The sequence below is a fragment of the Aethalodelphis obliquidens genome, unplaced genomic scaffold (assembly GCF_003676395.1).
Source record: "Aethalodelphis obliquidens isolate GAN/ISIS:26980383/991018 unplaced genomic scaffold, ASM367639v1 scaffold41, whole genome shotgun sequence".
Lineage (NCBI taxonomy): Eukaryota > Metazoa > Chordata > Mammalia > Artiodactyla > Delphinidae > Aethalodelphis > Aethalodelphis obliquidens.
Window position 1 is genome coordinate 4,663,432 of NW_020837985.1, and position 15,828 is coordinate 4,679,259.

Below are 15,828 nucleotides of genomic sequence, written 5' to 3' on the forward strand. Positions count from 1 at the left end.
ATGATCATATGGTTTCTCTACTTCAATTTGTTAATATTGTGTATCACATTGATAGATTTGCATATATTGAAGAATCCTTGCATTCCTGGCATAATCCCCATTTGATCATGATGTATGATCCTTTTACTGTGCTGTTGGATTCTGTTTGCTAGTATTTTGTTGAGGATTTTTGCATCTATGTTCATCAGTGATATTGGCCTGTAGTTTTCTTTCTTTGTGACATCTTTGTCTGGTTTTGGTATCAGGGTGATGGTGGTCTTGTAGAATGAATTTGGGAGTGTTCCTCCCTCTGCTATATTTTGGAAGAGTTTGAGAAGGATAGGTGTTAGCTCTTCTCTAAATGTTTGATAGAATTCGCCTGTGAAGCCATCTGGTCCTGGGCTTTTGTTGTTGGAAGATTTCAGTTCAAGTGCTTGTGATTGGTCTGTTCATATTTTCTGTTTCTTCCTGGTTCTGTCTTGGAAGGTTGTGAGTTTCTAAGAATTTGTCCATTTCTTCCAGGTTATCCATTTTATTGGCTTATAGTTGCTTGTAGAGACCTAAATGTAAGGCTGGACACTATAAAAGTCTTAGAGGCAAACATAGGCAGAACACTCTGTGACATAAATCACAGCAAGATCCTTCTAGAGAAATGGAAATAAAAACAACAATAAACAAATGGGACCTAATGAAACTTAAAAGCTTTTGCATAGCAAGGAAACCATAAACAAGACGAAAAGACAGCCCTCAGAATGGGAGAAAATATTTGCAAATGAAGCAACTGACAAGGGATTAATCTCCAGAATCAAAAAAACAAACAACCCAATCCACAAATGGGCAGAAGACCTAAATAGGCACTTCTCCAAAGAAGATATACAGATGGCCAACAAACACATGAAAGAATGCTCAACATCATTAATCATTAGAGAACTGCAAATCAAAACTACAATGAGGTATCATCTCACACCGGTCAGAATGGCCATCATCAAAAAATCTAGAAACAATATATGCTGGAGAGGTTGTGGAGAAAAGGGAACCCTCTTGCCCTGTTGGTGGGAATGTGAATTGGTACAGCCACTATGGAGAACAGTATGGAGGTTCCTTAAAAGACTACAAATAGAACTACCATACGACCCAGCAATCCCACTACTGGGCATATACCCTGAGAAAACCATAATTCAAAAACAGTCATGTACCACAATGTTCATTGCAGCTCTGTTTACAATAGCCAGGACATGGAAGCAACCTAAGTGTCCATCAACAGATGAATGGATAAAGAAGATGTGGCACATATATACAATGGAATATTACTCAGCCATAAAAAGAAACGAAATTGAGTGATTTGTAGTGAGGTGGCTGGACCTAGAGTCATACAGAGTGAAGTAAGTCAGAAAGAGAAAAACAAATACCGTATGCTAACACATATATATGGAATGTAAAAAAAAAAAAATGGTAATGAAGAACCTAGGGGCAAGATGGGAATAAAGACACAGACCTACTAAAGAATAGACTTGAGGATACAGGGAGGGGGAAGGCTAAGCTGGGACAAAGTGAGAGAGTGGCATGGACATATATACACTACCAAACATAAAATAGATAGCTAGTGGGAAGCAGCCGCATAGCACAGGGAGATCAGCTCAGTGCTTTGTGACCACCTAGAGGGGTGGGATAGGGAGAGTGGGAGGGAGGGAGACGCAAGAGGGAAGAGATATGGGGACATATGTATATGTATAACTGATTCACTTTGTTATAAGGCAGAAACTAACACACCATCGTAAAGTAATTATACTCCAATAAAGATGTTTAAAAAAATTAACGCGTGTTTGTTTTTTGAATGCCAACTTTCAAAAAAATTGAATAGTAAAGGATTAGCCAAAGGGGAGAAAGGAAGAAGTGTGAAAATGGATATCAAATGAAAAGGATGAGACTGGAAAGGAATGCATATGAAGGAACTAGACTTGCAAAGAAATAAGAAGCTTTTGTTTCTTAGACATTAGTAGATTGAGTTTGGGAGAAAGTTTGAGGAAGGGAGAAATATAATAAAGATCTGGGTGTTCTTGTAAGATCATTTCAATGAAGGAAGGAAGGAAGGAAGGTATGAACAAGTGAGTCTCAGCCTTCCCTTAGTGAGAGTAGCCTCCTTGGAAACTGTTAATCTAGCTTGTGGTAGAGAGTGAGTGAATATTTATTAACTGAGTGAATTAAGACATGTATGAAGAAAATAATTCATTCGTGCTGAGAGGGCAGGATTGGCATAACTGCTTCGTGTGTGGAAAGTGGGAACTAGGTGTGACTAACAGAGGTACCGCTCAGCATTCTGATTCCAGCTGAGGCTGGATATGAATTTATGGTGTTGCTAAGTGTTTTTCTCCTATCAGTACTCGAAGGCCTGGAACTAGAGGGTGGAAATTGGAAAGGCCGATAACATGGAAGGTCAAGAAGAGAGAGGAGGGGGCTCGCACGATTGCAGTTAAAACAGTTCCCCCATGGTCTCCAGCTAGTAGAGGACTCAAGAAAGGTAGATCTGGGGAAGTGGGAGGGATTTAGGGATATACAGTCGGAAATAAGGCCGAAGAGAAATTTTAGTGGAAATGAAGAAGTGGAATGTGGAGGAATAAAAGTTTGCTTGCCTTTTTTTAAGTTGGCATTTATCAATTGCTTATATTCCAGGATTTCTTGTACTTAATACTGCCATAAAGAGATGAATGTCCCGATCATTCCTAATATTGCAGAAGTGGAAACTGAGGTGTATCAAAGTTATTTGTTCAATGTCATACAGCTTATAAATTTCAGAACGGAACTAGCACCCTCAGCCATCCAGTTCCTGAATCTGAATTATTTGCCTCAACATTATAAAAGCACCTCAGGTTGTATAAATGCATGACTTTCAGAATCTGAGATATTACCATTGGTTTTAGCATTTGGTGATCATGGTATCTCAGGGACTAGTCTTGTGTGTTCGGTGATTGAAGGGCAGTGAAGGTGAAAGTTAAAGTCTTTATTTCTAGGTACTGGGTCAACAATAGGAACATTAAAATTTCCCTGGTCAACTGCCAGAAAACCTTGGGCATGTGGAGTTCGTTTAGACACGTTCCTTTCCCTTTGTAATCATGTGTGTGCACACACAGGTTGATTTAAATTTTCAGAAGATGAATTAGCATCTGTGTTTGGGAAAGTTGCACAAGATGCTGTGAAGTTCATTTTCCTTGCCTTCTGGGTCCTGAGTGGGTTCCCCAGAGAGGATCAGTTGTATTTCAATAGCACAAATAGGTTCATTTATACTCATGGCTGAACATGTTTTTGGAAAAATAAGGACTAATATAATTCTGTCTGATTTTTAAGTCAGCTGCTAATTGGCAATTAACCTGGAGTTTAATGGACCTTGTTCTTCCTTATCATTAGCTCAACCATACTCTGATAGATTTGTCTTCTTATTGAAAGTGACATATCCTGGTCAGACACCTATTACCAAAAGATACCCAGGTTTTGCAGAGAGTTGTGAAGGCACTTGGAGCCTAGGAATTGGAAAAAAAAATCCTCTGCATAATCTACCCAAGTTAAATAGGTTTTTAAAAGAAATGAGATGGGTGACACCTCAGTAATCACGTCTTCATTTTACAATTGAAGAAACCAAGGCTCAGAGAGGCGGAGAAGTTTTCCTTCCCAAGTTTACAAAACTTAAAAAAATTTTTTTTAGCTAATCCATTGATGACCATGACAGAGATTATCTATAGCTGAGCTCAAAATCCATTCTCCCTTTTCATTTAGCAAAAGGCCCAAATATTTACCTGGGCATATTGCTGCCAAATTTCCCACCTTTCCTTACAACAGGGTGTGGTCATGTGACTAAATTTTTGGCCAATGTTGTATCAGCAGTAGTGTCATTGGGATCTTCCTGGAGTTTTCTTTAAAAGAGAGGAGGGGTGTCCTTAACTCTTTATTTCCCTTTAGTTCCTGGAATATGCAATAGCTAATTTCAGAAAGAAATTTGTATCATGTGGGTATTTTGGGAAATGAAAGACCAAATACCACAGGGTCCTTGTTGCTGACAGTGGGGAGCCCATGTATCAACTGTGAAATGCCTACCTCAAGACTTCTTAAATTTGAGAATGAAATTAACTTTTTCTTTACTTAAGCAATAATTTTCTAGGTCTCTTTTACTCACAGCAGAACTTAATCCTAATGAACTCAAATATGTATGATTTTCTATCTTGGAAACACCATTCTAATGCCACTTGGACCTCTGGTGTTTGAGTCAATCCAGAGGTACTTAGTGTTCCCACCTACCTTTCTTTTGGAATCAGTAATCTTGGGGCCCTGCAGCACTGGCAGGTTGGCATATTCTCTGCTCCTAAATCATTCATTGTGATGTTTGGGCCTCTCCCGCTTCTGAGGAGTTAAAGAAAACCAGGATTCTTTGTGGCCAGGTAGATATTGAAAACCAAGATTACCGTGATTTGGGGCCTCCCGTTCTGTTCCAGGGATGTTAACAATCAGGGTTCCCTTGGGTCTCTGGGCTTTTCTGACTCATCCTAGCTTCAGTGGTGCCTCTGGAAACCCTAAGACTTGTTGCTGACCAAATTCAATCTAATCTTGACCAAAGGAGGCATTTTCCAGGAATGACACATCTTCACATATGGCTCTAGACTGGACCCCTTGCAAGAATGAGTGTTAGAAGGAATTTTGCAAGGTTCTAGATTCTTTATCTGGACATATCCCAATAACCATAAGCTGTGTGGGGAAAGGACTATGGCAGTGCTGTTCCATCAGTGCTTGGCACTGGGTACACCCTTTGATGAATGAGTTAAAAAAGAGAGAGGAGGAAAAGAAAGAAAAAAGGAGCGAGAAAGAAAGGGAGAGTATATATTAAAAAAATGGGGAGAGAATTTTATGCATAAATGTCAAAATGACATGTAAAGTGTGTGTGTGTGTGTGTGTTTTAGGTAAAACTCTTTGTAAACTAGACTCTTGCATTTCTCATCCAGTTTCTCTCAGTTAATTAGTGTTTTGCTAATGAGGATGTCCTCTTGAATGTCAAGGTGTGAATACCCTTCACTCAATTAATCTCCCAACTAGGAGTTAACTCTGATGCTAGTTTTAAAAGACCTCAGGCTACTGACCACACATGTCCTCAGAGCAGTTGGCTTTAACCTCTCCAACCTTTGTTTTCCCGTTTGCTGCCCCCATGTGGTGGAGATTTCTGCAGCTTCCTTGACCTCTGCTGTAGGGAATCTTCTTGAGGAAATGGTTTTCATGAGGAGCCTTGGGAGATTTGTGAGTTTCTATGAACACTTGGCGAGCCCAAAGTAGCTGGCCCGTGACATGGAGATTCCTCTCTTTTAGACTGTCATTGCGAAGATCTTCGTTGAAGAAAGACAGGAAGGCTCCGTCTAGGCCCCTGGCTCCTGTGAAGTACTGGAGATGATGAGCTCATGGAACTGAAGGAGGTGATGGGAGGTCACCAGCTGTCTCATGAGCAGGAAGGAACAAGGTTAATGGTAGGTTTATGTGTCTCCAACTTAACTGTAACCTATAGGTGTAAAGCTACTTCTCTGAGTCTTCCAGCAGCTATCCCAGTGATAACACTATGTACAAGATAAACCAATGAGGTTACACTTTAAAAACCATGTTATTGAGATATAATTCCGATTTAAAAGTGTATAATTCAGTGTATTTTTGTATATCACAATCAAATCATTCGAAGAACTGCTGATCACTATTAAAGATCTCATCCAGGTGAACCCTGATTCAGAGGGCACTGACACTGCTCAAAATGTGTTTGAACATTCCTGAGAACATTCCTGAGAATGTGCCTTCGGGGCACATTCTTTTGAGTCTTCCCTAAGGTGGTGAATCTTTATCCTTTGAGGGTGGAGTTGATTCTTTGGAAACAGACAGCTGTCATTTAGATCCAATTCTGTTGAATAAAGTCTGATCAACCTGTGTAATAATGTTTGGGGTCAAAAACCAAAGGGTGGATTTAAAGTCTTTATTTACTTTCTTGTGTGGCTTGGAAGCAAGTCCTAAATGGAGTGAAGAAATTATTTGACTTTAATCTCTCTCTCTAGCATTGTTCCATTAATTGGCCAATTTTCCTTTAAAAGGGATAAATCAATTTCTTTCCCTTATAGTCGCACTTGTGTGTGAAAATGGTATCTACACTAGAAAGAGGGGTGAACAGACACTGGACCAGGAAATAGAATATCAGAGGAAAAATTCAGGTCCCATCACTTACACACAAGTATGCCACTTAACTTCACCAGGTTTCCATTTCTGCCCTGTAATTGAGGCTAGTACCATCTACCTTGTATATTATGTGAAATTGTATATGTGAGTCTGCTCTGTGTACACTATGTTGAAAACTGCTGTACACATGAAAGGGAAAGTATCTAGTCTAAAAATGCTCAGTGTTACCACTTCAAGAAAAAATATCTTCCAGAGTTGGAAGTCCTGAGTATTAAGGATTGGGTAGAGGTTTTGCTGGGAGGCATCGGTTTATAATAGGGCCAGGTCTGCGAGTGAGTAAATCTGGGTCTCTTTTTGTGGCTCAATAATCTTGATCAATTTGTCCTTGAGGAACCTTTAAAGTTCACTTAAGGTAGATGTTTTTGTGTTTCTTCCTACTCTCCACCTAGTCAACTGCCATTCAGCCTTCATATTTCAGTTTAAATATTACTTCCTCATGTATTTCTTCCTGATCTCCTCTTTCTACAACCAGGCAATGTTCCCCTGACACATGGTTCCATAACATGCGTGCTTCTATTCTATGCAAATCTTTTTCTACTTACAATTATTTATCAATATTTGTTAATGTCTCTGTTCAAGTCACCTGTATATTCCGAGCACCTAGCACAGTACCTGGCATGAGTCAGGTGCACAGCAAATATCGACTGAGTGTGTTTACAACCAGATTCTTCTTTCCTTAATATCCTTAAGCTTGACAGGATATTTCACACAGGAGCTCATGCTGTATTTTTCTAAAAATTATCATGGGGTAGTAAATTTGTAGAGGAGATATTTATTTAATGCTCATATTCTGCTGAGGGGCAAACTGAGGCTTTAAAAAGGAAGTTGTTTATTGAATGTCAGCAAACTAACTAGGGATAGAAGCTGGACCAGAGCTCACCCTCATTGTTATCAGTTACACTTTGTCCAATAACCATTTCCTAGTCCAGTGGTCATTTTCTATGAGCACATTGTACGAATAGCATTTCCAAGGTTTCCTAGGGTCAACTCTGTGTGAGTCAGGATTTGCGTTGACTATGTGGGGGAAAAAACACCAAAATACGGTTTTGGTTTTGTTTTTCAAATTGAGGTTTATTTCTCTTTTAGGTAAGGTCTGAAGGGACCCATATTAGGGACCATCTTCCTATCTTTTACTTTTTACAAGTGTCTTCCATTTCTAAGTTCATCTCAATCTCCAAGATGGTTGTTTTTTCAGCTAGCACTTAAGAGGAAAGGGGAAAGGCAAGAACAGCCCCCTCTGGTTAAGGATATTTCCAGGAAGTTGCCCACATTCTGTTGTGAACTCATCACATGACCATACCTAGTTGCAGTGGAGGCGGGAGAATGTAGTGTTTGTCCTATGCAGCCATGTGCCCAACTGAAAAAGCATGCCCCTGTTACTGAGGAGGAAGGGGTGAATGGATATTGGGGACAACTCCTCCAAACACTTAGATTTCAGAGGAGTGCTGGCCTGCCTATCTATCCATCTAAAAGCTTGGAATAGAATTGCCAGTGCTAGAAGAAAAATAAGAAGTTTACAAAATACTTTGAGCATTCTCCTGTGGTTATGCATATAGAAATGTTATGAGAATAAAATACTCTGGAGTTGTTCCTTCAGATAGACTAACTTGAGGAGTGAGGAGATATGTGGAAATTGAAAATTCCCAGAGGTGGTCTTAGGAAATAGTTCATTGTTGGTTTTTTTTTTCATTTATACATTAATTCACTAATTCATCTATTCATTCACTGAACACTTATTGAAGGCCTGCTAGGAGTCAGGCACAAATTCAATTTCCAAGTGTTGTCAAGACTAGGATAAACAATCCTGATTCCACAACTCTGCAACCCCAATGCTTTAACTGAGGACTAATGGAGCCATGTAGCTACCATCTGATATATTCCAAAATCTCAATGGTTTACCTCAGATCTTAAGAATAAGACAGTATTTTCCAAGAGACGATCATTTTGTTTCTTTACATGCTGCCCCTACAAAAATGCTGTCTTCCTCTCAAGGACCTTATTGCAGGATAAAGGACTTTAGGGTGATGTGTATTTCACCTAGAGCTGGGCACAAAGCTGACTCACATTCAAAACCAGCATGTTGTTTTATTTCTCTGACACATGCCAGGCACTTAGGCATATGGAATCACATTGAATTGTCAAAACAGCTCCGTGAATAATGACTGTGCTGTTGGGGTAACTTGAGGAGGCCTGAGTCCCACCACCTCATATAACCTACACCCGTGCTCTCACTCTAGACTCCTTAAATACATACACAATCTAAGCAAATGCACTGTGCTCGTGGCTTGCTAACTTCACAATCACACGTTCAAGGCAAGCCCCTCAGGCCATCTTCCAGTCAGATCAATAATATAGTCATAAAATTTCTAGACCCACCACTGCCTTTAAAGATGTACCATTGTGACAGATTTACAGAGGAAGTAAAAAGGCTCAGAGAGGTGACGTGTTTTTCTCAAGGCCACACAGTGTATAAGTGACACAGTCAGGCTACCAGCCCTTGGCCCAGATCCAATTCTGTTCATGGTATAAGCCCCATGAAGACTGTGAATGAGTGAGAGCTCTCACTGGATGAGATGAGAGCTCTCCCTCATCTCACTGAATGAGCTCTCGGAAAAGAATGTGAATGCTCAGGTCACACCATGGGAGCCCCCTTGAAGAGCTGCGTCGTGGTTCCTACAGAGCGAAACTAAGTGCTCTTGGGGCAGGAGGCTGATTGCTAACATCTATGCACAGCCAAATGTCTCTGGAATGAGGCAGTTGACCTCTTAGAACTTTAGAGCAGGACCTTCTTTCAAGAACTTTCTAAGTCCTTGATTTCACAGTTGAAGAAAAGGAGGTCCAGAGAGGTATGACTTCCCATGAGTTAATGACGGGAGTGAGACAAAAGAGTCCAGGTCCACTCCCCGCTGCTACTGAAGACACTGTTTATACCTCACTACATGGGGAATGAGTAAAGAAGGCGGTGGGTTCTTAAGGCAAAGGATGTGTAATCATGTAGTGTGATGATCTTCTGTTCACTGTATTTAGAGCTTAATGTCTGAGAGCTGTGGAAAGAATGAATTAGGACTGACTGGTAAATGATGGGGGAAAGGATAGCCACTTAAAATCATTTTCGACCCCCTCTCAGAGTGTGTTGATATGAATAAAACCACTTACTCCATTCCCACTGGAAGAGGTTCATTCCTTAGCTGTTATCAGTTACACCTTAACTACCCTATCCAGTAACCACTTAATAAGGATTAGTGGATAATCAGTTGAGTGGAGTTAGATGATGTCAGAAGGAGGATCATGGGGCCCGCCTAAAAGTGTACTTCATAATATTTCCTTGGTGCTGTTAATATTTCCCAAAAAATTCATTTGTGCCAATATCATATGGCAGAAAGTGCACTTAGATTCGAATCCTAGTTCCACTGTGTGCTACACTCACCCTAGGGCTTGGGGCACGGGTTAAACCCAGCTTCACCTACAAGAACTGATGCCCCCTGTGAGATGTGTTATGATAGGGGCCCCATCAATCTGTTCATTGATGTGTCCTCAACACTGAGTACATGCTGGGTATAGTGAGCCTTTAAATGATAACTGCTGAATAAACTGAGACTTGTGAAAAGTACTCAGAATTAAAAGGGTACTAGGAGTTGCAGTGGGACTATTTAGAAGCTATTTTCAAAATAAGAATTAGGAAGGAAGCGGCTCATTGCCCAGGGCAGAAAACAGAATGTTAACAGTGAAGAGTGAAGAAACATTGCTGTATAAGTTGGCCTCTCACTGCTGTGGCCTCTCCCGCTGCGGAGCACAGGCTCCAGATGCGCAGGCTCAGCGGCCATGGCTCACGGGCCTAGCCACTCTGCGGCATGTGGGATCTTCCCGGACCGGAGCACGAACCCGTGTCCCCTGCATCGGCAGGCGGACTCTCAACCACTGCGCCACCAGGGGAGCCCTGCTGTATAAGTTTTATAAAATTATGTCATCTCTGTCAAGGGCAATGATCTTCCAACTGGAAAAGGCAGAACGTGGAGAGGAGGAGACATAAGGAAATACTATGGAAGCACAGAGGTCAAGATGCAGAAACAAAATAAGTGGATCACCACAGGGCAGGGACAGACCTTCATTAAAGGACACGTCAGGCACTGCATTAGGTGTTTTTAGGTATGCTCTTGAATTCCTTTCTCATAGCAACTCTGGAAGACATATATCCATTTTACAGTTAAAGAAACTGGAAAGAAAAGAAATCATTTGCTCAAGGTCACCACCTTGAATAAATGACTTAATAGAAAGAAGATTTGAGTACACAATTGTAACTCTAAGTAATCTTCTAGGAATTTCAGAGGACAATTCCAGAGGACTGAAGATGTGCAAGTTACTCAATACTAAATAAGAAGAAAATATGTGTTAGAATTTACATCTAAATTTGATATCTATCCCCAAGAAAACTCTATAACTGAGAAATATATGTGTATGTATAAATATATATATATGTGTGTATATGTATATGTGTGTGTGTGTATGTATATATATATGTACATACATATAATTTTTTCTCAGCACTTAGAGAAGAAAGCAATGACCACTGGGAGCTCGTATGGCTTACCTAAGAATAAGAGAGGTGATGACAAATTCCCTTCTTTTCTTTTCTGGTAGGATTGTTAGACTAGCAAAGCACTGGGTGCCTTGATGCCATGTGTGTCAGTCTCAGCAAAGGACTTGGAAGTTTCCTTCAGAATATTTTGGAAGAAAAACTTGAGAAATGAAGGCTGGATGATAGTAATTTTCTATAGCTACATACTGCTTGAAGAACAGAGTAATCTTTAGCTACCTGCATACCTGTCTGACTTTGGCCTTCTCTGTAAACATTTAATTGATTGTTTAAAATGAAGACTGAGTTTGTTAAAATGTCTGATGCCATGGTGTCAGGAAATATTGCTGGTTAGGGACCTGGAATCAAGACTTCAGTCCAAGAATAAACAAATGTTTTTTATTTAACCAGCCATTAAAGCAGGGTGGTTTTAAGATGGGGACACACTGAGGAAATGGCCAGAAGACCCAGTGATGAGCCGAGCTACAAGCTGGGAAATTGGGCACAGGGCAAGGGGTGTGATTGTAATGATGCTGCATAAGTGCTGAGCTGGACATTTTTGCGGTACGCAGGCCTCTCACTGTTGTGGCCTCCCCTGTTGTGGAGCACAGGCTCCAGATGCACAGGCTCAGCGGCCATAGCCCACGGGCCCAGCCGTTCCGCGGCATGTGGGATTTTCCTGGACCGGGACACGAACCCGCGTCCCCTGCATTAGCAGGCGGACCCTCAACCACTGCACCACCAGTGAAGCCCAGCAAACTTAACTTTAGAGGAAGTCTCCTGATCACTCCACACTTTAGTTAAGGACAACATCAGTCACAGGGTTTTAAAGGAGAGTTGAATCCACCAATTGGCAGTGTGTGTGTGCATGTGTGTACACGTGTGTCTCTGGGGAGAGTCATGTGACTGGATATGGGGAATGGAGCTAGGCAGAAGTGGTATTTAAGCTGGATGGAGAAGAGAAGGATTAGAGGAATTTATTAGTCATCTTCAAATAATCAGTGGGCTTTTTATGTGGAGACTTCATGTGCTTCTTTATTTTACTTATATACAGTTGCTTTTTTTTTTTTTTTATACATTTGCTTTTCATGTCTTTCTTCCAAAAAGGTTTTGAAGACACTGAAAAGTATTCAGAATCAACTCTGAGTAACTTCAGAAGTCAGAACTAGGACAAATGGCAAATATCATAAGGAGCCCATCCTATAACCACTTGAATTACAAAAGAGTGGAGCGGCCTGCCTGGGCCAGTGGTGATCTCCCATTCCTGGAAATGTGTGAGTGCAGGGGACCAGAAGTGATGTGTGAACACATACACACACATACACACATGAACACATACGTGCACACATACAAACACACAGAGACATACACACACACACTGAGTTGGTTCAGTTGACTTGTTAAGGTGTCTTCCAGTGCAGTTTCTGTACTTATTGATTTAGTTAAGTTGGATCCTTCTCTTATATGTATTGCTTTATTTTCAAATTTTTCTTTATAAAAACAAACACACCATAGTTGCAACAAACGTTAGGCTCTGGCTGCATTCATTATTGTCCTGCACAGCTAAAGCCAAGACTGTGAGGGTGAGCTCCCATTGGGAAGATAGTCTTTTGGGAATATAGCTAGTCAGACCTATCTTCCTGAAATACATAATGATCATGAGTTTATTAATAAATCATTTCCACTTAGTTTGGAAAGAGGACTAAAAACTGTGGTAGGGCTGGGGACAAAATATACAGCAAGACTTTTTCTCCAACTTCCAGCCCCTTGCTCTGTGGGCAACACTATTCTGCATATACAGGCTTTTCATTTTCCCTCCTCTGTGCTCTTATAGAGGCTTGCCTGCCCTTGACTACTCTTTGGCTTTTCGGGGAGGGGGGACTATAAGAGGCTATTTACATGACCAAAAGAGGCATTTCACATTTCATCAAGGGAGTTTATGTTCAAAGAAAGAAAAAAGAAATAGAACACGACTCCCTGCTCCCCGCCAACCAAGGACAAATCAAGCAGGTATGAAATTACAACCATCAGACTCTTTCTGTTGTCTTTAAAGTTATGGCCAGAGGAATATGGGCTCTGCTATTTCTCCAGGAGTCAGGTTTGCAAACTCAGGAAAGCATATAGCACTTCCTAGGGAAGCCTTTTGTGGTCTCCCCCAGAAATGTATCCTTTCCTTCCTCTAGCCATTCCATGTGCATCTTCTGTGTTGTCATTTATTGCCATGTTTGTCTGCCTTTATGAGGCAAAGTAACAGAAGGCTTGGAGCACACACCCTGGAGCAACACTGCTTGGGTTTAGATCCTGGGTCTGCTACGTACTGATTTTGTGGTCTTGGACAACTCACTCATTGGCACGATGAGAATATCAGTGTCTATCTCATGGGGTTGTTTGAGCACATCCTGAGATCCTGAAGTGTGCAAAACCCTCAATAAAATGAGCTACTGTGATGGTGGTGGTTAATAGAATAGGCTCTGGAACCAGACCTGCCTGGGTCCAAGTTCTTCAGGTTTGTTACAATGCTCCATCGTTAATCTCTTTTAGCTTTAGTTTTCCTCAGCTGTAAGATGGGAACAACCACAATCTCTGTCTCAAAGGGGTTGTTGCGAGAGAGATGCAGGGAAAGAGCCTGGCTCATAACACTCAGGAAAGGCTACACACCAGACTCAGATTTTTCCTGGCAGTGACTTGTTCTAATTCATCTCTGTACTCTTAGCACCTGGCCTGAGGTTGGCACACAGTAGGGACTATTGAATCTATGGACCCTGGCTCTCTTGACTAACCGTCCCCCTTATCCTGCCCTCTGCCAGCACACACACACACACACACACACACACACACACACACACACACACACACACACCACACACCCTGATATATATATACAACATACACACACCACACCCACAGACACCACACCCACACATACACACTACATGTACAATATACACAAACATCACACGTACCACACACACCACACACCATACCACATACACATACCACACACACACACACACACACACACACACACTCTACATATACAAACCACACCCAGAAACACGACACCCACACATATACACATATACAAAATACACACACAAATACCACAATATCAACACACAAATAGCACAATTCTCACACACAAATACACAAACATCACACATACCACACGCACCACACACCAAGCACAAAGGTACAAACACCAGACACCTTCCCTCCACTCACCCCACCATACCACACACACTCTCACATAGGTCCCACACACACATCACAAACACATATACCACAGCCACACATCCACACACCTTTGCCTTCTCCCTCAGCTGCTCTGTAGCTGAAGGGAGCTGTGTCAGCTTCAAGGATGTGATTCAGCTTCCAGGGCTTGTTGCTACAAGCACAAAGTCCCTCATCAGCTGTGGCCACCTCCCTGGGAAGGCATGCAGGGTGAGTTCCAAATTTGCATTTTGGCCTGAGGAAAAGGGTGTGGAGTTATTTTTTCCCCCTTCTGATTGTCAAGTACATCTGCCCAGGCCAAGAGACCATTTCTCCAAGCAGAGGTATAGTTGAGGCTGGTTATTCTTTCCGAAATTCCACACAGCTTTAATGAATGCCATATGTGTCACAGTTAACGGGCATTTCTCCCTGAGAAGTCAGCACTGCAGAAGATGATAGATTTAATGCCACATTTCAGAAGCACAGGACGTCAGGGCTAGAAGGCTTATTGGAGAGTATCTTTCTTGTCCAGTGGTTCTCAAATTTTACTGTATCTTTAGAACCCCTGGAACTCATGTTATTCATACATGTCACCAGGCTGCAACCCTCAGAGATGATAATTCAATGGGACTAGGGTGGTGTCCAGAAATCTGCCTTTTAAATGAGCAGCCTAAGTGATTCTGATGCAGATGGATGAGTACACAGATGAGAAACACTGGAATCTCTTATTTAATAGTTGGGGAAAACTTGAGCCCAGTTATCAAATAACTGACTCGTAAGGTTAGTTAGTGGCAAGGTTAGGACTAGACCTCAGTCTTCCTTGCTTCTAGTCCAGTGTTTTTTAAGTATTTAACTTGAGTCCCTTAGTTCATCCTGTCTTTACATCTCCAAGCACTTTAGAGTTAAGCCTTTGCCAGGAAAAACCCTGCATTTGTGTCAGAGGGAAACAAGGCTCCTCTGTGGCCGCAGTCTCTTTCTCCCTGCAGACCGTTTCCCCAACAGAATCCCCTTCTTGGCTGTCAAGTGCACTGGTTATCACATCGTTCTTAACCAAGGCTATCCAGATTCCAGTTGCTGAGTATGACAAGAAGGGGAAGTTAAGCTTCTGAGTTAAATTGGCCTAAGCCTCATCCTACTCGGAAGCCAAACTTATTCTCCAAAGCAACAGAGTTTGAATCTCTAGGGACTTCTTGATTCTTTAGGGCAGTTGTCAGAAAACTACAGCTTATAGGCCAAATCCGGCCCACCATCTCTTTCTGTAAATAAAGTTTTATGGGAAAACAGCCATGGACATTCATTTATGTATTATCTATGGCTGTTTTTGTGCAAAATGGCAGAATTGCAATAGAGACCATATGTCCTGAAAAGTCTGACAAATTTACCATCTGGCCTCTTACAGAAAAACTTCATTGACCCTTGGCTTAGATTGTTACTTGGGGCACTCCCAGGGGCCATGGAACATGTAATGTAAATTAAACCTGAACACTCACAACAAAGGACAGCAATAAGCACTATGATATACTTCATAATGTTCCTCTGCACCTTACAGCGTAGCCTTCATTGAGGATGAAATCACAGCACCTAAAGACTATCATGCTGAACAGTGTTGGTCGTTTCAGAAGCTTATTTGATAAGCAATGAGATTTTCAAGATAAAGTGATTTTTTACTTTCTGGAGTTTGTGGAAGAGTCTGTTGTGTCAAAGAGTAACCTAAGTTAGGCGTGATAAGATGATTGCTTCTTTATTAAGTACCAGGCATCTCTTCTCCCCCTAATCTCCTTCACTGTTAACCACTACTAAACATGGTTAGTTTGATTCAT

The 15,828-nt window shown here is 41.4% G+C and overlaps 1 protein-coding gene across 10 annotated transcripts in view; it reads left to right on the forward strand.

Annotated features, from left to right (window-relative positions):
- Positions 1-15,828, forward strand: part of LOC113633830 (uncharacterized) — a 609,230-nt gene that overhangs the window by 227,585 nt on the left and 365,817 nt on the right. Inside the window, exon 7 of one of the 10 annotated variants that reach the window (XR_003438359.1) lies at positions 5,323-5,477. The exons of 8 other annotated variants lie outside the window; for them this stretch is intronic. The gene's annotated coding sequence lies outside the window, so the exon portion shown is untranslated. Of the gene's footprint in view, positions 1-5,322; positions 5,727-15,828 lie in introns of those variants that run through there. One more of the 10 variants, XR_003438360.1, reaches the window with a different exon arrangement.